Genomic DNA, 27841 nt, shown 5'->3' with positions numbered 1-27841 from the left:
AGTTGCTAGGGCCAGTGTGAGACCTGCATTGGTGGTCACAGAGGCAGCAGTCTCAAGGGAGGCGAGCTTCCTGACCCTTGATGGACACTTGGTGAGTGTACTCCTAGGGGTTGTATCTGTGGATCTGGCAGAGGATGTAGTGCAGGAGAGGTCCGTGGCAGGTCATGGCAAGTGAGGTTCAGAGTTGTGGTAGCAAGAGAGCGATGGTTCACTAGTATCTATGCATGGAAAGAAAGATGGCCCGTAGGATACAGTGAGAGAAACGAAGATAGCAACAATCACTGAGAACCTGGTGGGGTCCAAACTGGGAGGCCTGAAACTGGAGCTGGAAGTCATGTGGCGCCAGAGGCCAGTAGTTAGGAAGGACATGCGGCTGTGGAAACGAGTCTGGGAGTGCAGATGGGAAGCAGTGAGAGAGACTCTCACAGAACTCTCTTTTTTTTTATTTTATTTTTTTTATTTTTCACACTATGAACCATACTAACCAAAATACACACAAACATTTCCCTCTTGAATATACACAGTGTCATTTTCTCCCCTTTTTCACCCTCCCTTCCCTCCCTCCTTCACCCCCCTCCCCACCCACTCAACGTTCAACCTATATGATACATTAAACCCATTAAACAATGTCATCACACAATGAAAATAAACAAGTTGAAGACACAAATTTCTTGTTTATTTTCACAGAACTCTCTTTTAATAGAGAAGGAAAAACCTGGGCAATTTCTGCTCTACAGTGTCATCCAGTGGCTAGTGGACAAAAGTGCAGACCCATTCGCAGTTTTACTCTTCAACAGGAAGGAGGAACACAAAAAAAAATGCAGATTCTGGATTCTTGAGCAATGTGAAGCTGGAGAGACAGAGCAGGACAGGCAGCGTCCACATCAGTAGCAGTCTCAATAAAGGATCCTGACCCGAAACAGCGACTGACCATTTCTGCCATGGATGCTGCCTCACTACCCTTTTACAGGATATTTTGAGACTGTCCCTTGAGATCAATGAGAGTTTATCAACATTCCTTGACAAAAAAAATCAGGACAGTTGAATTTGTCAAAATTATACCTTATTATATTGTTGCCTACAGATATTGCAACTAATTACAAATTACAATAGGGATGTGGATGTGATTTGCAATGCAGGCCTGTGGCAGTGACATCGCAGATCCAAGCTGGGTAGATGGAACTAAAGATCTAGGTGAGTGGAGTCCAATTAATTGCTGGACCAGGAGCTGAATGGTATGTTCCTGTTTCAATATTACTTAGGCAAGTCGTTCTTAACCTTTTTCTCTCCACTCACATGCCACCTTAAGTAATCCCTTACTAACCACAGATCACTTATGGCATAGGTGAGAACTTATCTAGTACGATTATTAAGAAATCATACAATTATTGTTTTGTTTTAGATTACGAACCAAGCCAGGAGCACATTGAGTACGTAGGATTTTCTCGAACACTGAGTGCTCATTTTCAGGTATCATGGTTGGAAAATTGCAACAAAAAAAAGTTGTTACTGCTGAATAGAGGCATTTTGCATTCTACATTTTGTGCACTGAAGAGATAAACAGATTAAAGAGCTAAAAGGGGAACCTTTCAACCTTGACTCAAATATACATTGTTACAAAGTTGAAACAACTGGGAACACTTAAACAATGGGAAAACTGAAGAAAATGTAAAATTGCATAAAATGAATTATTGACCCAAAGAATTGTGTCCATTTTTGAACATTTTTAACCAGTTATAACCTCAGCACCAATACTTGTCCCAAGTTGCTTACAGAGTCATATATTCCTTGTGCTCTGTCACAAACATGTTATTGTGGAATTATCCATTCCATACTTAATTTGCAAGGAGATTGAATTTTCCATTTCAAAGCGCGGTACAAATTCAAGTATTGCAAAAGAAACACCATCTCGCCTGCAGTCAATTCTGCAATTATTATATGGCAATTCTTTTTTTTAAAATGTCAATTAATTTTAGTTTTGTGTCTCTAATCTTATTGGTCTTAACTTCAGACCTGCATTTTAGCTTGCCTGCAAGGTTCTCCATCTGCATGAATGCAATTTCAGAAAAAGTTACACATGATACTGGCAAGCAGAATGTAGAATCTTATCATTATGTGACTCATGGGGCTCTCATGCATACATTTGGAGATAACAGTGAGCTTATCATATTTTCTCCTAAGTATTGTTACTGATGCACAGTAAAACTCCTGTTATTGGTCATCTAAGGGGACTGGAAGCTGCCGGAGAAGTGAATTTTTCGGTTGTTTGAGACTGCGTGTTGCACGGTGGGTGAGCTAATGGCAAGGCATACCAAGTTTAACCTTCTTTAGATTTGCCTATTTATTTTCCTCTTTTTTTTTTGCTTGAGACTGCCAGTTGTTTGAATACCAGATAACAGGAGCTTTAATGTATATTCTCACAGTGAGTTGCCCAAAGGACCCTGACATTTATTTTATTTTTCAGTGGAATCATTACAATTGGATTCTTTGCTGAAGAGTTGCAAAAAAGTCTACATTTGATGAATCAGTCCAGAAGTAATCATAACTCCTACATAATAATTTTAGAAAGGAATAAATAGGTTTTGTAAGTGGATGTTTCCTGTGTCTAGAGGGCTTGGTTAAAAAAGTTATGAACCAGAGATGCAAGACATATGGAGTCAATGATCAAACACTGTGATCTGAAGTAAAAACATAATGCTGGAGAAACTCAACAGGCCAAAACGTGTAGTGAAAATGCAAAGCTGGAGAAACTCAGCAGGTCAAGCAGTGTCCTTTATAGGGCAAAGGTAAAAATACATAATCAACATTTTGGGCTTTTGCCCTTCTTCAAGGTAGGGGAAAATGTCGGCTGGTATCCGAACAAAAGAGTAGGGAGCAGGGGGTGGTGGTCGCAAGGCAGAAGGTGATAGGAGGGAGGGGACGGCAGCGATCAAGGGGAGGAGGGATGGCTAAGTGAAGGGAGGGAGGAGAACTGGAAAGGGTGGTGGGGGGAGAGAAGAGGAGAGCAGGTTAGCAGAAACAGGAAAAAAATGATGTTAATCTTATCTGGATTGAGAGTGCTCAGATGGAAAATCAGGTGGTTCCTCCAATTTATAGGTGGTCTTGGTTGGATAGGACACAAGACCATGGGCAGACATGTGAGTGTGGGAGAGTGAAACAGAACTGAAATGGTTGGCTACTGGAAGGTCAATCTTACTGTTGCAGACTGAGCGAAGGTGCTCAGCGAAGCGATCTCCCAATTTGCACGCAGTCTCTCCGATATGGAGAAGGCCGCAAGGGGCCATAGTAAATCAGTTCTGTGGATACACAAGTGAAGTGTTTCTTCACTTTGAAGGCCTGTGTTTTTATTTTTATTTGAGTCAATGGCCAGATGGCCACCTCTTTCCAAGACTAAATCCAATGGGAACAAAAGTGGAGCAGAAGGCAAGAGGGCTAAGCATGTCCCATCCCCAATATTGGTGTGCTACATAAATTGAGGGTACCACCATGGGGCTGTCATTCTGTGGAAACCTCTGGAGCACAGGCAATCAAAAGAAAGAGGGTTAATTTTAAAAAATGATGTTTAATTTTCACTGCTCTTTAAAATACATTTTCCAGGCTTTGCAGAGAATATCAGCAAAGTGCTTAAACAGAGGGGGGAAAAATGAAAAGTACTATTGGATAATTGAAAATAGTAGAGGCATCATGAAGGTAATTAAAATCAAAATGTGTTGCTGATACAGAATGTTTCTGATGACTTATGTGAATGATATAATGAAGGAAGAATTTCCACTGAATTAGAAATCGAAAAGTACATCATTGTGGCACGTGGGGGATATTAAGGCTGTGAGGGAGGGGATGGTTGGACGTAGAGCTGTGCCAATTTTGTGCAATCTCAGTCCGGGAGATCTCACTTGTGGAGAACAAGGCATATGGGCAATGTGCAGATTGAGGGGGAGGGAACGAGGAAAGCTGGTGCAAGGCAAACAGTTGTGGGATATTTTGACAGGATCGTTGGGTGTCAGTCAGGGAAAAATAATTTAGTCAGGACGGGACAATGGAGGGGTATTAATCAGGGGAATGATTGGGGTGTCAGTCAGGGTTTCGAGTGATTTAATAATTGGGATCAGGGAACAAGAGAGCATGATCAAGTAAAATTTAATAATCTAAATAAAATATGATAGTTCCTTAAGACAAATGCAACCACTCAGCTGAGATCATCCCCTTTTAAATAGTACCAAACAGGTTTCAACACTCTTGCGTTAGTCTCATGTCTCTCACAGTCTGCTCCATAACTATTCAGCACAAATGACATTGAACTCTATGTTCTATGTCATTTGAGGTCACTGACAATATCCAGAATGAACTGGATCGATGCATCTGATGTACAAATTTTTTTTCAAATTTTAATCCTCCTAATCTATAAATACACAATTGCACTTGTAGGTCAATTAGTTGCCCCTTGCTTATGTTTTTCTAACACAATGGGAGGTAATACTTAATAAGAATTCATCACATTTCCTTTAAGTTATTCTATTTTCCTTGAAGCTCCCTCTAACCAAGATGCCCTTATGGCCTGTGCTAATTAAGATACTGAAAAGAAGCTGGTGTGAATTTAATCAGGAAAGAAGAATTGGGAAATTAAACAAAATAGTGTTAATTTTAGAGGAGAACATCATCTAAGCATTGCAAGGTGCAGTTATTTTAACCCAATATCACTAAAACCAATGAGCTGATTGTGGACTTCAGGAAGGGAAAACCAGAGGTGTCTGATCCAGTGATCATTGGGGGATTAGAGGAGAGGGTGAGAAAATTTAAATTCCTGGGAGTCACTATCTTGGAGCCCCAACAGACTAATGTCATCATGAACTAAGCACATCAGCACCTCTACTTCCTCTGGAGTTTGCGGAGGTTTGGTATGACGTAGAAAACCTTGGCAAACTTCCACAGATAGGTAATTAAAAGTGTGCTGACCAGTTGTATCACAGCATGGTATGGTATCACCGATACCTCTGAATGGAAAGCCCTGCAAAACGTAATGGACGCAGTCCCAGAACATCACAGGCAAAACCCACCCCACAATTGAGAAAGTTGACATGGAATGCTGCCATTGGAGAGCAGCAGCAGTCCTCAAGGATCCACACCATCCACATCATGCTCTGTTCTTGCTGCTACCATCAGGAGAGTGGTATGGATGCCACAAGACTCACACCATCAGGTTCAGAAACAGTTGCTTCCCCTCTATCATCAGACTCCTCAACCACAAACACCATCACCAACTCACTTACTTATTTTGCACGTTATTTATCCCTGATTTTTCTTTTCGGTATTGAACAGTTAATTTCTTTGCATTTCTCTCTTTGTTTCTATTTCTCTCTTTTGTATACGTATGTTTTCTTGAGTATAGTTTTGTGCACTACCGATAAATAAAAGTTTTTGCCTGTCCTGCAGAAAAACAGAATCAAACACTTCAACAATAAACTGAATCAGGGCCTCAATTAAAGGACACTTGCTTTTGCACTTCATTGATTTTTGTTTTTCTCTCGCGGTATTGCACAGTCCATTTGTTTACATTTCTTTATTTGTGTGTACATTGAGTACAGGGTTTTTTTTTGCACTGCCAAGAATGTGGTCATTCTGCCTCGCCCGCTGGAAAAGAATCTCGGGGGTTGTATGTGATGTCGTACAGGTTCTCTGACAATAAAGCTGAACTTTGAACCTTGATCTTTGCATCATATGTTGCACCAGCATGCTCAGTTGAGCAGCATAATTAGTCTACTGGTTAGCACACAACTGTTACAGTGCCAGAATCACGTTCAAATTTGGCGATGCCTACAAGCAGTTTGTATCTTCTTTCTGTTTCAGCATAGGTTTCCTCCAGGTGCTCCAGTTTCCTCTCACGTTCCAAAGATATATGGGATTAGTAGAGTAATTGGGCAGCATGGAATTGTGGACTGGAAGGACCTGTTACCGTACTGGATCTCTAAATTAAAGATAATAAAAACATATTAGTAGCATGGCATTCCAAAGAATGATGTGCTTGTTCTTTATCTCTCCACAAAGCCAGGGAGTTCAGTAATCGGCCAGGTACACCTGAAAATTATGCCCATCACGAAACCAACCGAGAGTTGGGTGAACGCATGCAAACACCTGCAAAGGAATTGGCACAATGTGAAGTAGAGGATGAGGCAAAACATTTTAATGGGATTGCTTTCAATTTTAAGATGCAACTAGAACTGAACTTCAAAAATATAGAATTTGAACCAAGCATAGATGGATACAATGTCCAGATTAGTAAGAGTAGCTGAAGAGCCATTATCGGTACTGTACAAATCTACAACTCAATCACAGAATCACTTCATACTGATCAAGCAGCTTTGGAAAATGGTTTGGACTATTCCCAGAAGAAGTAATAATTTCAATATTCTGCATTATTCAGAGATTAATAGTTGCATTTCATTTGATCACAGCAGGGAGGCCTCACCCCAATAGTATCTAGGATGCTGCAGTCCTATTTTCCTCAGGGTTGTTCCGACTGCTGAAGTAGAGGGTTTAGTTACTTCACTTGTGCTAAATAATCTAGAGCTTATTGTGATTTTTTTTAGTGCATTTACTTTTTATGTCTATCCTAAACTTTCACACAATTTGAAATGTATTTTTCTATGCCAACAAAATGAATACAATCCCTGTAAACCTGAAATACCTCTGTAATTAAAATATAACTATTATTTCCTAGTTCAGCAAAAAAATAGATGCTGAATGTCTATCAATGATCCTGTAACATCGTGCTGCAATAATAATATTAGGTGGATATTGCGGACAGCTTTAATTCAAAGGAAAATGCAGCTTCAGTGACCTGTCCTGACCTAGCCATATTAACGCAATGGCCAAGTAACCACCCCAATGCTTCTACTTCCTCAGAAGCATGAGACAATTTGGCATGGCACTTGAGTCTCTTAACTTGCATGGATGCACCATGAAAAGTATCCCATCAGGATGTAATACTACGTGATACGGGAACTGCTCCTCCCGAGACCATAGGAAACTACGGAAAGTTGTGAATGCAGTTCAGGCCATTACACAAATCCTCACCGTCCCCTCCCATATGACACCATATAAACCTCCTATTGCCTTGGAAAAAGCAGCCAATCTATTAAAAACCATGTCATTCTAGCCACATACCCTCCTTTTGTCAGGAAAAAGCTAAGTGTGACATCGCACACCTCCAGATTCAAGGACTGCTATTTTCCCATCTTTAACAGACTTCTGAATGAACCTCACACTAATAAAATTATGTTGCTTTGTTCTGTACCAACTGATCTCTCTCAGTAACTCTGCACTTCCATACTGTGTATATTCTATACCTGCTGTACTACATATGGCATATTGAGCAAGTCTACTCATAAAACAAACTTTCTTTCTACACCTTGATACATATGATAATAAATTTGAACTTGAGTAAAACAATAATCTCCAATTGAACTAAGCTAAAAATCTTCAAAAAATTAATCTGAAGAAATAAATCACAGTAATGACTCCCAAGGATATTTTTTTTCTTTTTGCTAATCGTAAGATTTGCAAGCATTTAATGTTCTCAAATTGTTCATGGCTGAAGACAGAACTGAAAATGTTCCATGGATGAAAAGTTTCCACCAACAAGAGTTTATGGCAATCACATTTTCAGAAGTATTATTACAGAAATCAGAAGGTGGGACTCTTTATCAGTTACGCCTGAATCAAATTCAGAATGTATTGACGGCTGGCAATCAAATGTGTATAATCTTTTAGGAATGTATTACTTTATACTTTAAATCTTGCAATGAATAATTACAATCCCATTCTAAATGTGCAATGAATTGATTAAAGCTCTGAAAATTAACTGGGTGACAGTTTGGAATCTCTAATACATCCACAATGTCAGTGTGGTGTGTATCTACTACTTACAATGTAATTTTCTTCTGGATGCTACATACTTCAATGTCATTTCACAGCAAGAAACAGTTGGCAGGCTGAAACAGGAGAAGGCTGAAAGTACATGCAAACCCCAGCTAACCTCATATACGAGTTGAAATAATTGCTATTTCTTCATTTGTTTCCATAGGCAAGGCTGGTCATTTTGCCTTTCCCAGTGTGCATTAATTCAGTCTGTACATTAATCCATTAAGTATCCTATGGTCAAACCGAAGATAGTCTGTATTTGGGAAATGTTCTCGCGCAATCCCAAAGCTTGCGGAATCAGTGCCTATTGAGACTACGTGATCCCTCATAAACATTCCCTTTTTTCAATATCCCACATTGTGCAGGCCACTAAGAGAACCACGAGTAATCCCTAGAAAGAGATAAATATCCTGTTCGACTAATCAGTGATGCGGTTGGGTCTTAAATGTGCTCTGATTTGATCCAGAAATCCATTCCATTATGTTGTGATGCCATAATACTTTTATCACAATGGCTACAGTTAAATATAAGGTGACTCAGCATCATTTTCTCAAGGGCAATTTGTGCATTAAATGCTGACTTGCTGGTGATGTCCATGATCTAAGAACCAATGCTGAAAATAATGAGGCCACTCAGAGCCCACTGTGATGTAAACTTTCTATTGGGGTTACAAGTGCATAAGGTTATCCTCTAATTCCTGAATATGTTGTGTTTTACATTGTATATAGATATGATTTTGGGAGATAAAGTGCGGCAGTTTTTTTTTAGTGTAGGTCACATACAAACACTTCAAACAGATCTCATTTAAAATGCTCAAGCTAGACAGGCCGGCTCCGAGTGCCTGTCTAAGACCCTCTAAGAGGGTCACCTGGTTTTTGTAAACAGAGAAGGAGTCAAACAGGCTTTTCTCTGAGAGAGTGAGTGAGAGAGAGAGAGAGAGAATTCAGTTCTGCAGTTTTTACAGTCCAGCAGCAGCAGCTGGGACTGGAACAGGACAAGCTGGCAAGCTTGTGGAAAATCCCATTTTGAAGACTGGTTGTGAGTGTTTAGTTCAGCCTAGTCACAGCCCTTGTGGTCCATACAGGAGGAGAGGACTGGGTGCTTAATGTTTCACTTGAAATAAGGGAAACAAAAAAAGAACGCTGTGGTGACCTGAAGGAAAGAGGTTATCATCTGGAAAATCCTGATGGGACAAGTTTCTTCGGCAAGACACTGACATGGCTGATTAAAAGGGATCAGTTTGTATCCAGCAAACAAGAAATCTCTCTCTGAAAACCAACAAGAACCTTCCCGAGCAGTAATCATTTACCTTCAAGCACCAAAGCCTGGTGAAATTCATAAATGTTAAATTCTGTCTACACTATAAGAATTGCCTGCAACCAGTGAACTTGGAGGAATGGACTGTGAATTAAAGAGCTAATTTAAACTTACATACATGTGCTTTTAGAATTAGAAGGGGTTGTTAAGTTAAGTTAATGGTAATATAAGATAAAGTTTGATCCTGTTTTCAAGTTTAAAGATAATTAAAAGCAACTTTTGTTTAAGTAACCATTTGTCTTGGTGAATATCTGCTGCTGCTTGGTTTTGGGGTCCTCTGGGCTCGTAACACCATCCTGACTGAATAAGAATGACAATAATATAAACATTGTGAGTTGCACAGATACCTAAGCCCCTTTTCCACTGGAACCTTGTCCCAGGAATTAATGGGAAATTAACTGGGACAGGGTGCCAGTGGAAAAAGAAATCAATCAGCAAGCCGGTATCAGATGACATCATTTCATGGCAGGGAATGACAACCTCGACCCCTACTCATATCCCCAGTGTCAGCTGATGCCAGCGTGCTGATTAAACCAGTGGATAAAGGACAGCAGAAAGATACCTGTTTCTGGTTGAAGGTAGACGCTCCTATCCATGGGTATGAGTTGTGTTCAGTGGAAAAGCAATCAGTTTCCCAGTTAAAGGTGACCTAGCGGAAACAGCACAAACAGCTTTCTATCCCAGGACATTGCAAGGCCAATTAACTGGGATGCCAGTGGAAAAAGGGCTCTAGGTACAGAAACGTTCCTCTTCGGATTTTGACCCAAACCAACAAAGTTGTGTTTCATAAGGTGGCGCAGCACTGTTACAGCACTAGTGATTAGGACCGAGGTTTGCATCCCGCACTGTCCGTAAGGAGTTTGTATGTTCTTTCCGTGCCTGTGTGGGTTTTGTCCTGGTGCTCCGGTTTCTTCCCACCATTCAAAGCGTATCACCTGTTGTAGGTCAATTCAGTGTAATTAGGTGGTAGGGCTCATGGATTGAAAGGGCCACTTACTGTGCTGCAAGTTTAAAGAAATCTAAAAAAAACTTGAGAACAAAAGGAAAGGAGGACATTTTTTTGTTTGGGCACCTGCCAACATTTGCTCACACCTCAATGAAGGGCTCAAGCCCAAAACATTGGTTATATATCTTTTTATTTGCTATATAAAGTACACTGTTTGACTTGCATTGCGTTTTTACTTCATTCAAGGAGTCTGCAGTTGTTTTGTGTTTTGCTCGCAGGAAATTAACCTTTTGTGTAATCCACAAAGACTTCCACAGAGCCAGGCTGGCTGTGGCTGCAGCAACTCTGAGTGAGGCCTCGGGAGGCCGACGCAGGCTTATATCCCGGAGGGTGATTGACACCCGACCGGGTGGGGCTTGATCCATTCAGGCCGACTGATTGACAGCCGGCCAGGTGTTGTCCTGACCCCTTACACTTCTGCAGGTACAGAGGTTTCCCCCTGCAGTAGGCCGGCAGTACACTCCTGCAGGTGCAGAGATTGCCCCCTGGAGTAGGCCAGTGGTTCACTCCTGCAGATACAGATGTTTCCCCCTGCAGTAGGCCAGTGGTACACTCCTGCAGGTACAGAGGTTTCCCCCTGCAGTAGGCTGGCAGTACACACCTGCAGGTACAGAGGTTGCCCCCTGCAGTAGGCTGGTGGTGTACCACCACATATATTATTCCTTTATTATTTAATCTTGGATGAACTTAAAACTGATTCAAAGGCCCAATAATATTTTATTGAATCAGTAACTAAAGAGAGTGAGAGGGAAGAAACTAGCAACCACTGTGGTGCACTGTTAGACAGATTCAGATACACACACAAGGTAAAGACTGTACAACAGGCTTTAATCCACAAAGACTTCCACAGAGTCAGGCTGGCTGTAGTAACTCTGAGAGACTTGGGAGGCTGGCGCAGGCTTACATCATGGAGAGTGATTGACACCCGACTGGCGGGGCTTGATCCATTCAGGCCGACTGATTCACAACTGGCCAGGTGTAGTCCTGTCCTCTTTACTCTCCTGCAGGTACAGAGGTTTCCCCCTGCAGTAGGCTGGCAGTACACTCCTGCAGGTACAGAGGTTGCCCCCTGCAGTAGGCCGGTGGTGTACTACCACATCACTGAATGTTAATAACAGCCTGGGACTTTTACACCATCTCATCAGCAATCAGACTCCCATAGTTTGCTTTTCTGTTTTGTTTTACATAGTCCTGTGTGAGGATTAAGGCAAATCCCAGTGCATACCGTATATTCTAAAGTAATAGTCAATCTCTGTCAAACTCTCTACCTGAGATCTACGTCCTTATTCTTTCCCTTAATTGAGATCTAGGCAAGAATAGGAATTAGATCCTCTGAAGTGGATCCCGGACCCTGACGGTTCCTCTTTCTTTTCATCTTCTGCTTTTCATCTTCTCTATTTTCTCCATCTTTCCTTTCTATTTTCTATCTTGGAGTTTTGTTTGAGAGGGAAGGAGGGAATGAGGTCATTTTGAAATATGGACAAGCTGTATCACCAATTTATTTTTTCATTTCAATTTATGTACTTAGGTAATGGTTAATTCTAGATAAATGTTTGACCACAAAATTAAAATATTTTTAAGAAAAGACCTAAAATTGGAAATCTGAAATCTCTACCTGGCAGAATCACACAGCCCCACTTACCCGAAGTCTATGTCTTGATACCAGTTTTATATTAAATTAATAAATGCAGTCATAACCAAAAAAAAGTGATAGTCAATCCCGACTAATAGTCGACCTCCCTTTCTTAGCCCAAGCCGCCCGCTCATCTGAGCTCCTAACCCCCTGACCATGAACCCACGCTTCGGCCACCTGCCTAACCAAGCTCCCTATGGCCTGACCATGCACGCATCTGAGCTCCTGACACCCCAACTGCCCACCCATCCAAGTTCCCGATGCCCCAGTGACCGATTCGCATCCCGGCCACCTGCCCACCAGAGCTCCCAATGCCTTGAACGCAGACTTACCATCCCATCTCAGCCATTAGAGCTCCTGATGCCTTGAACAATGCATGTACTTGCTGCGGTCCAAAGTTGAGGCCAAAAATTTGACCTGAAAAATTAGTTAAAAAACTCAACTATTACCTGAGTATATATAGTACATTAGAAACAAGAGGGTAACTAGGGTGAGGGTAGGTCCACTTATGGACAAAGGGGGGAATTTATGCTTGGAGTCAGAGGAGATAGGTCAAGCACTAAGCAAGTATTTCGTGTCAGTATTTACCAGGGAGAAGGATATGGAGGGGAAGGGTACACTGAAATTTTGTGTTGTAATAAAGCAAGATTCAACATTCAAGAATCAATTTATTCTGATGTAATAAAAACATTGTCATATTACACAAAATTGCCTTTTACACAGATTTACCATGAACAGAAATTATCGAAGCACCCCTAACAGTCAGAGGATGTGAAGCAAAAGGGAGACCCTCCAGAATCACTGAGTGTCCGAGGATTCATCTCCAATGCTGTCCCAGCCCCCATAGCCACACAAAGTTCAGTCCGAACCATTGGCAACCCAAGCTCCTCATCTGGACCTCCGATATGATTAGGAACCCTCCAGCGCCCTGAGCCCCCTCTTGTATTCTGGTTCTGATACCTGGTATCTCTTCAGTCAGGTTCTAGCCAGTCTCCAGCGGTCCGCTGCCAGGTGCGAGTCCCTTGACCGCAGTCTCTAGAAGCCCACGGCCTGCATGGGTTCCTCGCCTTGAATCACCAACCGCCCACCGCCCGTGTGTTTCTCAGCCTCAGAGCCCCTCACTGGTCTGCCGCTATGATCACCATCTTTTCTGCTTCTCCTTCAGAAATGAGGGGGGGTGGGGGGAGGTGGGGGTCAGAAGGGGGGTAGACTCCCTGTGTTCTGGTTCCCTGAACCAGTCCTCCACTTCCTAGGAGTCTGCAACCTCTCATGGCTGCTGCCAATTATAGGTGCCCCCATTTTGGGTGCAGACCCCATAGTGGTGGGATTTTAAATAAAACTACCATCAAATCCTTTAACAGACCATTCAAGCCTTTACGGAGTTGGACTGGGCAGTTGGACCTCGCGGTAGAGCTGCATCTCCACTCCCCACTCTCCGTGGGTCTGCACCAGCGGCAGTGCTGTCGTTAAAGCAGCTCTAGCAGTGTTGCCATTTATTTATTTCTTGAAGTGGGAATACCAAGGTGAAGAAATTGCCAGGGTCTAATGAGAGCTATCTCAGATTATTCAGAGAGGCAAGAGAGGAGATTGCTCTGGATTTGACAGAGAAGACTGGAGAATAGCCAACAGTTTCCCTCTGCTTAAGAAGAACAATGGGTCAAGCCAGGAAATTATGAGTATTATATGGTAAGGAAATAATTAGAAAAGATTCTTAGGAATAGGATTGACTCGTATCTGCAAAAGCATAAACCATTTAGGGATATTCAGTACTGTTGTGTGTGGTTGGGGGTGGGGGTGGTGGTGGGTGGGACTGCCACATCATACATGTTTGATGCAAATTACTGCAGGGCTGTTTGTCGCTGGTCCGCATGGCAGACATTGCAAGTTAATGGTGTAGGGACAGAATGCTTCAAGTGATGGATGGCAGTCTGCTTAATTAGCACTCCTCTTACTGAATGCTGTTATATCCCTTGGTGAGCAGCATTCATCCAGTTTAAATAGACAGAATTACACCCATTACAAGCAAAGTAAATAAAAAGTGGAGAATACTGAAGAGAATCAGCGGACATCTGTGGAAGGAGAAACACAGCTAATATTTCAGACTAGTGAAAAATTAGATACCAAGTCAGCTTTATGTTGCAGAGACATGTCATGGTTGGCAGAGTAGTTAGCCAACTCCGTAACAGCGCCAGCGACGGGGATTCGAATCCCTCGCTGTCAGTAAGGAGTTTGTGTGTTCTCCCCGTGTTTGTGTGGGTTTCTTCCGGGGGCTCTGATTTCCTCCCACCCTTCAAAATGTATGGCGGGGGGGAGGGGGGGGTTGTAGGTCAATTTGGTGAAATTGGGCGGCACTGGTTTCTTGAGATGAAAGGGCTGAACGTCTACATTTAAAATTTAAGAAAGGGGTGGAAAGGAAAAAAAAAACAAAAGGGATGTGTATCATAGGGAGGAGATCACAAGAAATGGAAGGTAGCTGGAAATACACACCAGGTAAGGCCAGATCTGTGGGAAGAGAAACAGCATTAATGGTTCTGTTCAAAGTCCCATTGTCAGAATTTAGAAGGGGAAAGAAACTTGGTTAGGCTGAAGAGAAGTCAAGTAAAACCAATGTGACCATGAGGATAAACTGATCAATAAGTGAATGGGAGGAGAGGCAAGATGTGTCCAGTGGTCAACGCCCTTTCATGGGTATCATTCTTTTTGGGACTTCCTAGCCCATTCTTGCATTTCCAACAAGCATTCTCTTTCTAATGGCATGATCCTTAGCAATTACGGACCATGGACCCTTCCCCGCCCTATCTGCAGCGTAACTATCATCTTTCATTTCCTTTTCCATTCTAATGAAGATCTTCAGATTTATCACCTTTAACATGGACAATATCCTGCTCTCCTGCCAACTCCTCTGTAAGGAGACTTTCTTCCTCAAGTTCACCTTGTGCCCATGGCACTTCATAAATATTTGTGCTAAAAAACATTCAGACAGTCTATTATTATTATTTCCACGTGATGGATCAATACAATATCAATATGCAAGATCCTGTGTAAATCCAAAACACATAATTACAGAGTGGAACAGGAAAGTTTGCAAATGCTCTGATTGCAATACATTACACAAAAGTGCTGGAGAAACTCAGCAGATCATGCAACATCTATAGGAAGGAAAGGGTAATTAATGTTTTGGGCCTGAGCCCTTCGCCAAGGTATGAGTAAAAAGATGGGGGTAGGAGAGGAGAGAGAGCAAAACCAAATATTCTGTCTGGGGCCTATCCTACCAAATCTCCATAGCTCTCCATCTCCTTTTCTCCGGCTTCCCTCTTCCCTGTCCTCTTCATTCAGAGAGCAATCACCTCACCATCACTTCAGCTTTTTTCTCTCTCATCTATCCACCTATGACCTCTTACCTGTTAGCCTGTACTCCTTCCCCTACCCCTTCCTTGCCTCCCTGCTTCTCTCCTCCCCTCTCCAGGTGTCTGCCTGCTACATAAAGCTATCCTGACTTTGCCCAATCTTGATGTTTGAAAGGATGGCAAATCCTATTGCCCAGAATCCCCTCCAATACATTAACCACCAATGATATCAGTCTTACTGCCAAGAAATCCTCTGGCTTGTTTCCTTTAATAAAGGAACAACTACGGTAGCCACTTTCCACTCTTCTATGACTTACAATGGTATAAATAGTTCTCACAGGTCCCCGTTCATTTTTTTCCCTACTTCCCACAAAGTGCAAGTATACACTTGTTCGTTTAGGTCCCACCTTCATATGCTTCAAGGCTGTTAGCACATCCTCTTATAATTTGAATGTAGTCCAAGACCACACTGCTCATTTGCTGCAATGAATAATCTTCTCCACAATAAATATACATGACAATTATTAATTTAAGCTAGAGACTCGTTTTGGTGAGGATTCCAGTTCCAAGATGTTAGGTTGGACCCTAGAGTAACCCTTCTTAAAAAAAAAGTGTGGTAGAGTATGGGTGGCGAGTGGTAGTGTAGGCTATAACAAAAAAAGGGGGGGAGGGGAGTCTAACAAGCAGGCACATTAAGAAATAAAATTAATGCAAAATAGCCATAATAGGCTTGACTGTAGAAAACCCAAATACATAAGGAATATGGCAGAGTAATATTGCACGATATACTACAAATTAAATTGACAAAGAAAATAAATAGGTCTATTTTAATCAACATCGTAAAAGCTCCAAAATATAGGTTAATGAGAAATCTGATGAACCGAGAGGAACCTGGTAATATCTTTCTTTCTTTCTTTGGCTTGGCTTCGCGGACGAAGATTTATGGAGGGGGTAAAAAGTCCACGTCAGCTGCAGGCTCGTTTGTGGCTGACAAGTCCGATGCGGGACAGGCAGACACGGTTGCAGCGGTTGCAGGGGAAAATTGGTTGGTTGGGGTTGGGTGTTGGGTTTTTCCTCCTTTGCCTTTTGTCAGTGAGGTGGGCTCTGCGGTCTTCTTCAAAGGAGGTTGCTGCCCGCCAAACTGTGAGGCGAAATGTTTCAGGAATTAGTAAATTTGTTGAAGACTCAATTTAACCTCAAACTGAGATCATATAAAGATTGAAGTTTTGTTCACTGTTAAGAAGATCTAATGAAATATTGGCTAAATATATAGCTGTGGAGGAATTATACCAAACAATTTTGACACCATTTTCTTTTCTGTTCAAGGACTGGTAAAACTCCATTAATATGGCATCTTTGGTTTTGTCTGATTAACAACTTTTCCAGACTATTGGCCACTACTTTTATTAATATTCTCATAGAACTATAATTCACTTATTAGTAGTACAAGAAATCTTGCAGTAAATCCAGTGAGAAAAAGGGCACATACATTTCAACAAACCATGGGAAATGGGGGAACCAGTGAACTAGATTCCAAATGATCAGATACTAGATTATTGGAGGTTTACACATTCTGAAATAGAGATGGCCATCTCAGATGTAAACCCAAGTTTTGTAAATGCACTGAAAATGATCCAGGCAGTCTTTTGCAGAATTTGCAAAAGCTAGATGGTTGTGTGGGTGCATGTGGGTATGTGCACTGTTCGTTTTCTGAACGTTACTACAAGTTGCCAAAATGTCATACAGGTTTGAAGGGATTCATCTCTGGAGGTGATTGGAATATTTATAAAAAAGAACAAAAGGAAAATGAAAATAATGGAAGGCATTCAATTTGAAAACATTCCACAATTTAGAAAGCAAGTTAAAAACTAGTACCAAAATAAAGTATTCATGGCATTCAATGCAAGGGGACCAAGTTAACAAAAGCAGAATCATTAACTAATATCATAAAGATAAATGACAGAAACATGACATTTGGTCTTGATTGTTGCAGCAATAACAGATTGAACTTACAGCTGGGTGGTTAGGAAAAAAAACATCTGAACTTCAAGCCATAGATAAATCTGAAAACCTCAATATTAAAGATGAATGCATTGAAGTAATTTGCATTGCTGACATGACAGTAAAATATAGATAAAGACTGGTTAAAATTCTGCCTCTGTTAGTTGTTGCATGCTCCAGACCAAACCTGTTGCAATAATGCTGGGGGGACAACGTCCCATTTGTTTGTTCATTATGATGTGTGAGGTTAGAACATTATGGGAGGTGATCCAATATTATGGAAGCTTCCATAGATGAGCTGAACATCCAAGACAAAATTTATGTGTCATAATCCTTCAAGGCACTATCAGTGCCTTATGCAATGAAAACAAAATTGGAGGTTAAAAAAAAAACAGAAAGAAAATAAACTACACTTTAAATGGGCACCATACTTTATCTGTGGAGTCATTAACCCAGTTCAAGATTTAGTAGTGAGAATTCCTTAGGGATTGTAAAATGATTTCTGAACACAAAAGCTCTTTGAAATTAAGTTTGAACAAGAAAGTTATGAAGATTTCCCCTGGAAACAATATTTTACTTGCATCTAACAAAGTCTCATGTATAACAGTCTTATGTTGTTAATGCAGTACAACTCCAATTATCCGAAATCGGATTATCCAAAATCCTCAGTTATCGATTTTTTTTTTGGACCTGGAAGTGACATCTGTTCGGCTCCAAAAAAATTCAGATAATTGAAGATTTCAGAAGAATTAAAAATCCTCATTTATCTGAAAAAATTCAAAGCTAAAATGACGTCATTTCGCCTCCAAATATTTTCAGATAAATGAGGATATCCGAAATAATCAGAAATCCTCAGTTATCCGTAATTTTTTTCGGGGCCGAACTGACGTCACAGGATGTAAAAATTTTGGAATTTTGGAAACACCTCTGAGTAGAGTTTTGAGTTTTTTGCATTGGATTTATCTTATTTTGTTCAGGTTGTTTTTTGGTGAGATTTAAACATTATTTCATGCTTTAAAAAACCTTCCCTTGGTGTTTGCTGTTGTTTAAACACTGTTCAAAATGATTTGCTATTGCTACTGGGCTGTGTTTGAAAAATGACCAGCAATCCAAAAATATTGTTTATCCGAAATAAGCCCTGTCACGACTACTTCGGATTATCAGAATTACACTGAATTTGATGAGACTAATTAATTTTTCATTTCCATTTTCCCTTGTGTTACCCAGCTGCTTAGTGTCCAGCATGGGTGAATTTAAATGTGTCCGAACCAACATCAATCCTTTGCAAGAATGCAGGCTCTCTCACTCCTGTGACTTGGCCACATGGCTGCAAAATGTTGCAGTATTGATGATGAGAACTCTATCTTCTTTATCATTTATGAATAGATTGAACTGAAAAATGCAGAAAATATCCCTGCAGAGTTCCATAATTGTCATTTCTCTTCGAAAGAGCCTTGCCAATTTATCATCGCCCACTGCTTTCTAATGCCGAGCCAAATTTTAATCCAGCCAGGTAATTTATCACAAATAAAATCCCTATCAAAATCCTTCAAGAACCTTAGAGCATTTTATCTATTTCATGCATAACCAAATAAAAGACATCAGGTTCATTAATTTTCTTTAGAATTCAATCAACTCTATATTTTTAGAAGTATATTTGTAAACTTATTCACACTGGGATAGTTCCCACGTGACCATTTTGTGTGTAATTCGAGATAGAATGATAGAAAATAGGTGGAGCAGGTCATTCAATCCTTCAAGCTTGCATCATTATTCAATACCATCATGGCTGATCATGTCACTTCACTACACTATTCCTGCTTTCTCACCATGCCTCTCTATCCCTTCAGCCATAAGGGCTCCATGGATATATCTAACAAACTCAAAAACATTTCTAGAGCAGGGAGTTTAACAATTTCACAACTCTGAGTGAAGAAGCTTCTCCTCATCTCATTCCAAAATATCTTATCATAGAATGGGACCGTCAACCCAACTAGTGCACGCCCACCAATATGGGATTCTAGACTAATTCCATTTTACTACACTTGGTCCAAATCCTAACAACCAACCCCCTCTTCTCCATAAATCTGCTCAAACATCTGTTGAATGTCATGATTTTTCTCACTTCTACAGTTTCTTCTAGCAGCTCATTTCAGATGAGGACCACCTTCTGACTGAAAACAACAATTTTCCTCAGGTGGCTCCTAAATCTTTCCCCTCTTATCTAAACGTATGCTCTCTAGTTCTAGAATCATCTGCCCATGTTGCTCACGACTTTGTAAACCTCTACAAGGTGATCCCTCTGTCTCCTTTGCTCTCAGGAATAAAGACCCAACCTATCCACCCTCTCCCCACAACTCAACCCCTCCAATCCGAGCAACATCCCTATGAATCTCTTCTGCACGCCTTCCAACTTATTGATGCCCTTTCTATAGCTGGGCCAACAGAACTGCATACAGTACTCCAAATAATGATCTCACCAACGTTGGGTGCAGCTGAATTATGAATTCCTAACTCTTGTATTCTGTACCCTGCCCAGTGAAAGCAAGCATCTCAGTGCAAAAGCATGCAGACACACAACCAAACATAACATGCATACAGACAAGCAATAGATCTGCAGAAGAAATATACATATATAAAAATGAATAAATAAATATTATTTAATAAATAGGAGAGTCTTGGTGGGTTATTGTGAGCAGTTCATTTAGTTGTGCCCATAGGACGAAGCTATTTCTCACCATAGTGATACTCACTCCAATTGACCTGTATCTCTTTCCTGACAGGAGTAGCTAAAATATACTTTGTGCATTGTCAACAACCCCCTCTTTGGACAACTATCCCGTATGATCTCGCCAATGGGATGGAGGTGAGGGGATACTGTGGATTGACCTTCCAATTCAATTTTCTAAAGCAACCATACCATACTGTGATGCAGCTAGCCAGTATGCTTTTGAATGAGCTTCTGTTGAAGGCTGATATGACGATGGCTGGTAGCCTTGCCCACCTCAGTCTTTACAGGAAGTACAGTCACTGTTGTGCCTTCCTAATAAGTGAGGAGATGTTGTGTGTCCAAAATAGGTCACTTGTTAAGCGGAATCTGAGCAACTTGGTGCTCTCTACCCTCTCCGCTACTGAGTTATTAATGTATAGTGGACACTGGTCATTCCTGAAGCCCATAATCATCTCCTTCATCTTGTCAATGTTGAGACTCTGGTTGTTATCCATTCACCCTATCACCTCTCTGCAGTGCGACTCACAGTTATTGCAGATGAGGCCACCGACTGTCGTGTCACCTGAAAACATGTTGACTCTATTGGAGCTGGATCTGGTTTTGCAGTTGTGGGTCATGAGTGTGAGTAGGACCGGGCTGAGCACACGGCCCTGAGGGTGATGGTGCTTAACATTCTGCTGCCGACCCACAGAGAATGTGGCCTTTCAGTTAGGAAGTCCAGAACTCAGTTACAGAAAGGGGTGTTGATTCACAACAAGGACAGCTTCTCTACCAGCCTCTGGAGAATGAACATATCAAATGCCAAGCTGAAGTCAATGAACAGCAACCTGGCATATGAGGCATCCTTCTCCAGGTGGGTCAGAATTTGATGATCCTGTACTTCCTTCTTGATGTGTGCGAGATGGATAGGATCCTCAAAAATTCTTTGAGCCCTATATAAGCAATGGCTCCATTAAAATGTTGTCAATAAAGGAAAGGGAGCCCCTGTAATCCCCTTGGCTGTTTTGATAAATTTCTGTACCGACTTCTGATCCAGTTCTTTGCAATGATGCAGCCAGGCAGGACGCTCTCAATGCTCCAGTAAAATGTTGCTAAGATGGGGACCATCAGCCTTGCCCTCCTCAACATGAATCACTGAATCAGACCTCCAAACAGAAAAATATCCTCCCACTACTACCTTTGCTTCCTTCCACTAAACAAATTTTGAGTCAGATGGGCTAGCTCACCTTGGATCCCATTTGACTAAACCTTCCAGACTAACCAGCTCATGGGAACTTATCAAAGGCCTTGGTGAAGACCAGATATGCAACATTTACTGCCACCCTCATCAATCCTCATGGACTACTCTTCAAAAGAAAACTCTCATGAGATTCATGAGGCATGTTCTGTCACTAATGAGTGGGTACCTCCAATCAGTCCCTAACTATCCAAATGTCAGTAGATCCTATCCCTCAGATTCCCCTCCAGCAGTTTTAGAAACACTTGACATCAAGCTCACTGGTGCCCAACTTGTCCTTGCTTCCTTTTATGAAATAGTGTCACAACATTAGCCACCCTCTAGTCTTCCAGCACTCCCAAGGCCAATCATGAAAAAAAATTCTCAGCAATGTACTCCATAATTTCTTCCCCAGCATCCTGCAAGGTGCAAGGATGTACCATATCAGACTCTGGGGATTTATCCACTGGAATCTTAGATGTGATGCCTTGTTTTGAACTTCCTCAAATCAGGAACTTTTTTTCCCTGCATCTAACCTATCTTGTCCTGTCAAAATGTTATCTGATTCAATATGATCCCCTCCCATACTTCCAAATTCCAATGAGTATATCATATACCTCCAGTCATTCCAGTCTTTCTTCATTCTTAAGCCCTGCAATTTGAGGAATCAGTCTGCTGAAATTTTGCAGCATTCCCTCAATTACAAGAATGTCCTTCCTCAGATTAGGAATTCAAGGTGTGGCCTTACCAAGGACCAATGCAACTGCAGTAAGAGGCCTATGCTTTTATACTCAATGCTTGCAACTAAAGGCAACATGTCATTTGCCAGTCTAGACTTCTTTGACCCACAGTGAGGAGGGCTAAGCATCTGAAACCCTATCCATCTCTGCATTGTGGCAACTAAAGGAGCATTCCATTTGGATATTTATATTCATAACTGGATTAAACTATGGAATATAGAGTGGAATCAAATAAGCAGAGCTATAAAAAGCAACAAGCAACTACAAAATATTATGAGATACCAAAAGTTAGAATGAAGCAGTGCAACTTACTTCAATTATCACTTTATTTTCCATTATATGAGACTGTGAAATGGGTTGATTAAGACTGATAATAAAGAGATGATAGAATTTTTCAATTAAAATCTGCTTTTTGAGAAAATGGCAAAATAACAGTGCCATAAAGGAAAATAAAAATAAATCCAGGAACCACGTTGGGAAATAAAAAAATGCCACGGAAGCAGAAAGAAATTTAGCATTTCAGGTCAAAGACTCTTCAACAGAAATGGGAAAGAGAAAACTCCCAAGTTGTGGAGATCATGGAGGTCAGAGGGGTTGGACAAAGGGAATGATTCTGATATAGCTGGGACAGGGGTGCTATAGGGAAAGTCAACGATGAAGTAATTTACTTGATGCACAGAAACAGACAGATGGATAGTTGTTAGATATCAGATGGATAGTAGATTGCTATTCCTCAAGATCTTGTCAGGCTTCCAAAAATCAGGACTAGAGGTCACAGACAGATAGATTAGGATAAGGATGAAATGGAGAATTAAAGTAGCAGGTAATATGAAATGCAGTATTGTTCTTGCAGGTTGAATGGTGGTGTTATACAAAATGGTCATCCAATGGTGTTGGGTTTCTCCAAAGTAGAAGATACCCCTTTGTGAACACCAAGTATGGATTGAAGAAAGCACAATAAATCACTGACCGCTTGGGTCCCTAGATAGGGTAAGGAAAGAGATAAAGAGGTGTTATATAATGTATTTCATTCCTTCCTGAAAAATTCTGTTATTACCCATTTTGCTAGTTTACCCCATCACCTTGTCCCTACTCTTCAAACTTCTAACTGTACCCTCAGCCACCCCTTCTAACAAACCCTGCTCTCTGCAGTTTTTTTTAAAGTAACTTCTTTATGATTCTGCATAGATTTTTTTTGGGATCAAATCCAGCTCAATTAATGCATTTTAAACTACAGGAGCACACAGGGTTAGCTGAAGATTATGATGGAAATTGGTGGGAACAGAAAGAGAGACAGCGATTTAAAATTTGGCAAAAATACAAACGTACGATGAGAAAATGCAAAAAAATATTGAATTTTGTTCCTTTTAAAAATTATTTTTAACCCACATTTTAGCAAATGTGGCCTTAATATCCAGGCCAGTCTTTTCTGCCTAACATCCAAGTCTGTTTTTTTTTGACCAAGACCAGAATGAGGCCTGGACCAGGATATTCATGGCAGGTTTGAAACTAGCTAGCTGTAGCAAGTGAATATGCACCACTTCTAATATTGCATGGAAAATTAAGTAGCCTTACAGGGAATTGGGCGACCAATTGGATTTTGCCCATTTTATGTCTGCTGAATGTAATTTGGCAATATTAAAAATAAATGCAAATTCTGCAGATATATTGTATTCAACAACTTAGATGAAGACACTTATAATTCTGGTGTTTAAGCCTTCAGGAACATAAAAAGCATGCTGTCAGGTCTCATAACCATTGATTTATCCATTGTATTCAGTTATTTCCTGAAGCCATGTGGAGTGAATTAAATTGAGCAAAGACTAGATTTTATTAGTGTGGCAATCTCAGGTGGAAGTTGGAATGGATCATTAACTTCACATTTCTGGCAGTGCATTGTAAATATTTTGGTTGTTTTTTTTTGCAGTGATGGCAGTGAGAAAGCAGATGTTCCTTGATCCTCATTCTCCACTAGATGATTTAATTGTTTACAATTATTCTTCACTGGTTGCAGAAGCATTATAGACTATTGATCCAATACAACTTTTTGCAAATCCCTCAGTTTCTAGTACATGAAAACTGTCCTTTGCTGTAGCTTCTCCAGATTGGTATTTTTAGGTCTGTTTGGTGTGGCTTCAGGCACCCTCTTTAATAATCCTCATTAAAGTAGGGTTAATATTTTAGCTTGAAGGTCAAAAGAGAATGAGGAATAAGCCCTACTATGGGGTTCTAAGTGGTGGTAGAGTACAGTACAAATTTATTGTTGCAGATGCTCCACAACATCTCACGGATGCCCTGTTTTGACCTGCAAGATCTATTCTGAATCTATCCCATTTAGTATAGTGAACCTGACATAGAACAGAGAACTCAATACATTCAATGATATCACTGTAAAGATGGGATTTTTCTTCATTTGGACATTGATGTAGTGACTCCAAATATAATAGAGTACAACTCCAATTATCAGGACTGGTCCCATTTCGAATAAACCATTTGTTTTCAGAGAACTGGTCATTTTTTTAAAAAAGTAGCCAAGTAGCAACAGCAAATCACTTGTAATGGTGTTTAAAGAAGAACAAACAACGAGTAAGGCTTTTTAAACATTTAAATATTTCATTTAAAAAATGCTGACCACTGTCTAACATCGACACTTCCCCACCGAGGCCCCGCTCGAGCTGGGAGCTGCTGCTGCCAGGAGGCCGAGGTCCCACTGCTTCCACCACCAGGAGCCTAAGGTCTGCTGCTGCCAGCACCAGGAGCCCGAGGTCCACGGCTACCAGTATTGGGAGCCTGAGGTCTAATGCTGCTGGCGCTGGGAGCCTGACATCCCTGGCCAATTCGGTTTCTGAAATTTTTCGGATATCTCATTTATTCAAAATCCTTTTAAAATTCTGATAATTTAAGATTTCAGAGAATCTGATTTCAGATAATCGAACTTGTACTGCAGAAGTGTGCAAATGGTTTTGAAAGGAGAGCAGCATGAGCAAGATCAAAGCCCAGTTTGTTGGTTTTGATTTACTAGCTCTGGTAATGATGGTTTACCTATTGTTGATGAACAATTGAATCTCGTAGTCAGAGTATATTCTCTGCTTTTGATTCTCTCAGTATTCCTTCCAATAGATATTCAATATGAAAAATGCCAATTTCTCAGCATTAGCAAAAGGTATCTGACCATTTTATAACCAGGGGGTCAACAATGGAGACAGTATATTATTGTTCCATCAACTTCTGGAAGATGTTCTGCCAATAGGGAGACTCTATTCCAAAGGTAATTATAGAAGGATCAGGAGCACTGGTTGAACAATTTGATCTGTGGGATGAGCGTGCCACAGGCAAGTCCAACATTAATTGTGATTTCAGAAGGTGATGGTGGTCATGGTAACCAATTAATGAACTGTTGCTGTCCTTACGAAAATACATTGACCATTAGGTAAGGTAGAGTCCTCCAGCAATGGTGAAGTGAGATACGTTTTTAAGTCAAGATAGTGTGTGAGGGGAGTAGGGAGAGCCAGCAGATAGTACCTATTACCTTCCTTGGTGCTAGAAGATGCACCTGTTAATGAGAAGTTCTCCAACCTTCATCAGGATCCTGGCTGTGCGTTCAGATTAATTCTGCCGAGCATCTTGTGAGCACATGTTGGAAGCTTATTGCGATTGAGTGCTGAGTGGCATGTGGGATACTGATGTCAATGTTGATCACTTGCTATGACCATAACCTTCAAAGTGGCAATAAATTTCAAGCTTCACTTCCTTGCCATTGTTAGATGGGTAATAAGGTGTAGGTTGATTTGGTGGCTGGATGGGGATGAGAGGGTCCTTCTGTTATCCTCTTACACCTGGTGTTCTGCATTACTCTCTTGCAGTTGGGCAAAGAACAAATCTCCAAGTGACAGCAATGACAAGTTGAGTACAGTGGCCTTGGTGTGAGTGCCTAGCAATTAAAGTAATGAAATTGAATTAGGCTGAGTTTGAGGGAATGATAGTTGGAGAGGGATACAAGGAAGTCTGTAAAAAATAAAATAAGGATGTTGGGTTGAATGTATAGTCTTGTGATTCAGCAAAGAAGGGTGTTGGTGACTCCCTTCATTCTCTGAGCTGGTTGGGTCAGTAAAGCATTTCCTTCATGAATCGAAGACCAAATCAACTTCATTCCTCCTGGGCCTTCCCCAATCATATATTCTTTTTGGCAACAGTAGGTTTCCTCTCCCCTTACTTCAGTCTGGGTCATCAACTCACAAGATTACTTAAAGACTGACACTGAAACAAAGCATGGTACATTCTCAAGCCTTTCTCATGTCTCGACTTACATTCTTTCTAATCCTATCATTCCCGAATATTGCTATAAGTATTCATTAAACAATTAGTATGAATATTTGTTCACCAACAGTTTTAAATTCTATGATGGAATTTATTTGATAAATTGTTTTAATGTTTGGAAGTATCTTACTTTAAGAGGTGATTGAATTGTTTAGTTCCATCTAATATATTTTAATAATGATCTTGTGATAACTTGAGGGATGTCCCTCAATAAAAATCCAATGACTTCCATTCACAATTCTTGTTGTGCTCCATTTCTTACTTTATAACATGAAAGTTGTTAGTATTAAATTATCCATAAGTAATTGCATAGGAGCTAGAATTTCAAGTAAATCACAAAAGGGTGTACAATAAAGAATTAAAACATTTAAAAAAAATTAGACATACAGCATGTTAACAGGTCATTTCGGCCCATAAGTCTGTGCTGCCCAATTACATCCAATTGACCTACAAACCCAGTACCCAGAACAGTGAGAGGAAACCGGAGAACCCCAAGGAAACCCACGCAGACATGGGAAGAACACACAAACTCCTTAGAGGCAGTGTAGGATTCGAACTTGGTCCCAATCACTGGCGGTGTAACAGTGTTGCGCTAACCATGCCACCCCAATACTTAACATCTTCATTTGATGTTATAGATAAAAATACATTTAAACTACACACTCATGGGTTCAGATAAACATCAACAGAACCAAATATGGAAACAGTGAAGCATAACATGCACTTAAAGGATGTGGATGCATTGGAATCTATCGACTGCTCAACCTTTGACTTGGGTAACTTCAGGTCAGGCTGAATTGCACCCTTCCATTCAAGGTACTCACAGACATGGGATACTTGTGGTCTTTTCATGGAGTTAACAGGACTAAGCAGAGTTCCTCAGACTTCCAGCTCTCCAGCTGGGAAATCTGCTCTCTGAACCTTGCACAAATACAGTGAAATAAATGGAAAGAAAGGGCTGACAGTTGGATGCATTTAGTCCTTCTTATTTCATTCAGTAGTATTAATATATTTAACAATTATAGATTATTTTTTTTTAATACTTTGTCTCTTTGAAGCAGTTTCTTTAATTGGAAGCCTTCAAGCCCAGGGGAAATGTCTCATCAACCATTGAGGCCTTTTTGGAAGCATAGGGAGGCACGTGAGTTTGAGGAGGCTCTACATTGTCGCACACCATGCTGAACTTTGCTGGTCTAGCTGAGTGGGGACCCATCAGTGCAAGATCAGAACCTGAAAAATAAACAGTTTGATCTTGTGGGAGCTAGTCAGTCAAGAGATAGGTTTGGCAAATTAGTATAAATGATCAATGACTTTGTTAAAATTACAGGTTTAAAAAATATTCTTTAAAAAAAGGATGTAATTTTATACCTTAAAGGACAGACTGTATTTTCTGTAATTGCTTATATGAATGAAATCCATAGATTGTACCAAGAAAGGCAGAGTATGCAGTGACAGGTAACAACATCTATACTAGTTTTGTCCAATGTTACTGAACCATTAAAGAAGATTTAATAGGATGTTTACAGGACTTGAGGAAACAAGTTACAGGTAAAGATTAAACAGGTTAGGACTTTATTCCTTGAAGCAAAGAAAATGAGGGGAGATTTGATAGAGGC

At 40.6% G+C, this 27841-nt stretch overlaps 2 long non-coding RNA genes across 2 annotated transcripts in view; one reads left to right on the top strand and one right to left on the bottom strand.

The window, feature by feature from the left end:
- Positions 1–3655: 3655 nt before the first annotated feature.
- The window catches only part of LOC138765052 (uncharacterized), a 58461-nt gene continuing 34275 nt past the window's right edge, over positions 3656–27841 (top strand). Inside the window, exon 1 of the long non-coding RNA XR_011358440.1 lies at positions 3656–3690. This is a non-coding gene — a long non-coding RNA (uncharacterized lncRNA). The remainder of the gene's footprint in view (positions 3691–27841) is intronic.
- On the bottom strand, positions 5543–8348 carry LOC138762943 (uncharacterized). The gene is made up of 2 exons (XR_011357251.1): positions 7924–8348; positions 5543–5962 (listed from the first exon to the last, which is right to left on the bottom strand). It is a non-coding gene; the product is annotated as an uncharacterized lncRNA (long non-coding RNA).

Source organism: Narcine bancroftii, chromosome 5, assembly GCF_036971445.1.
Source record: "Narcine bancroftii isolate sNarBan1 chromosome 5, sNarBan1.hap1, whole genome shotgun sequence".
Lineage (NCBI taxonomy): Eukaryota > Metazoa > Chordata > Chondrichthyes > Torpediniformes > Narcinidae > Narcine > Narcine bancroftii.
This window is presented reverse-complemented; position numbering and strand designations above follow the sequence as displayed.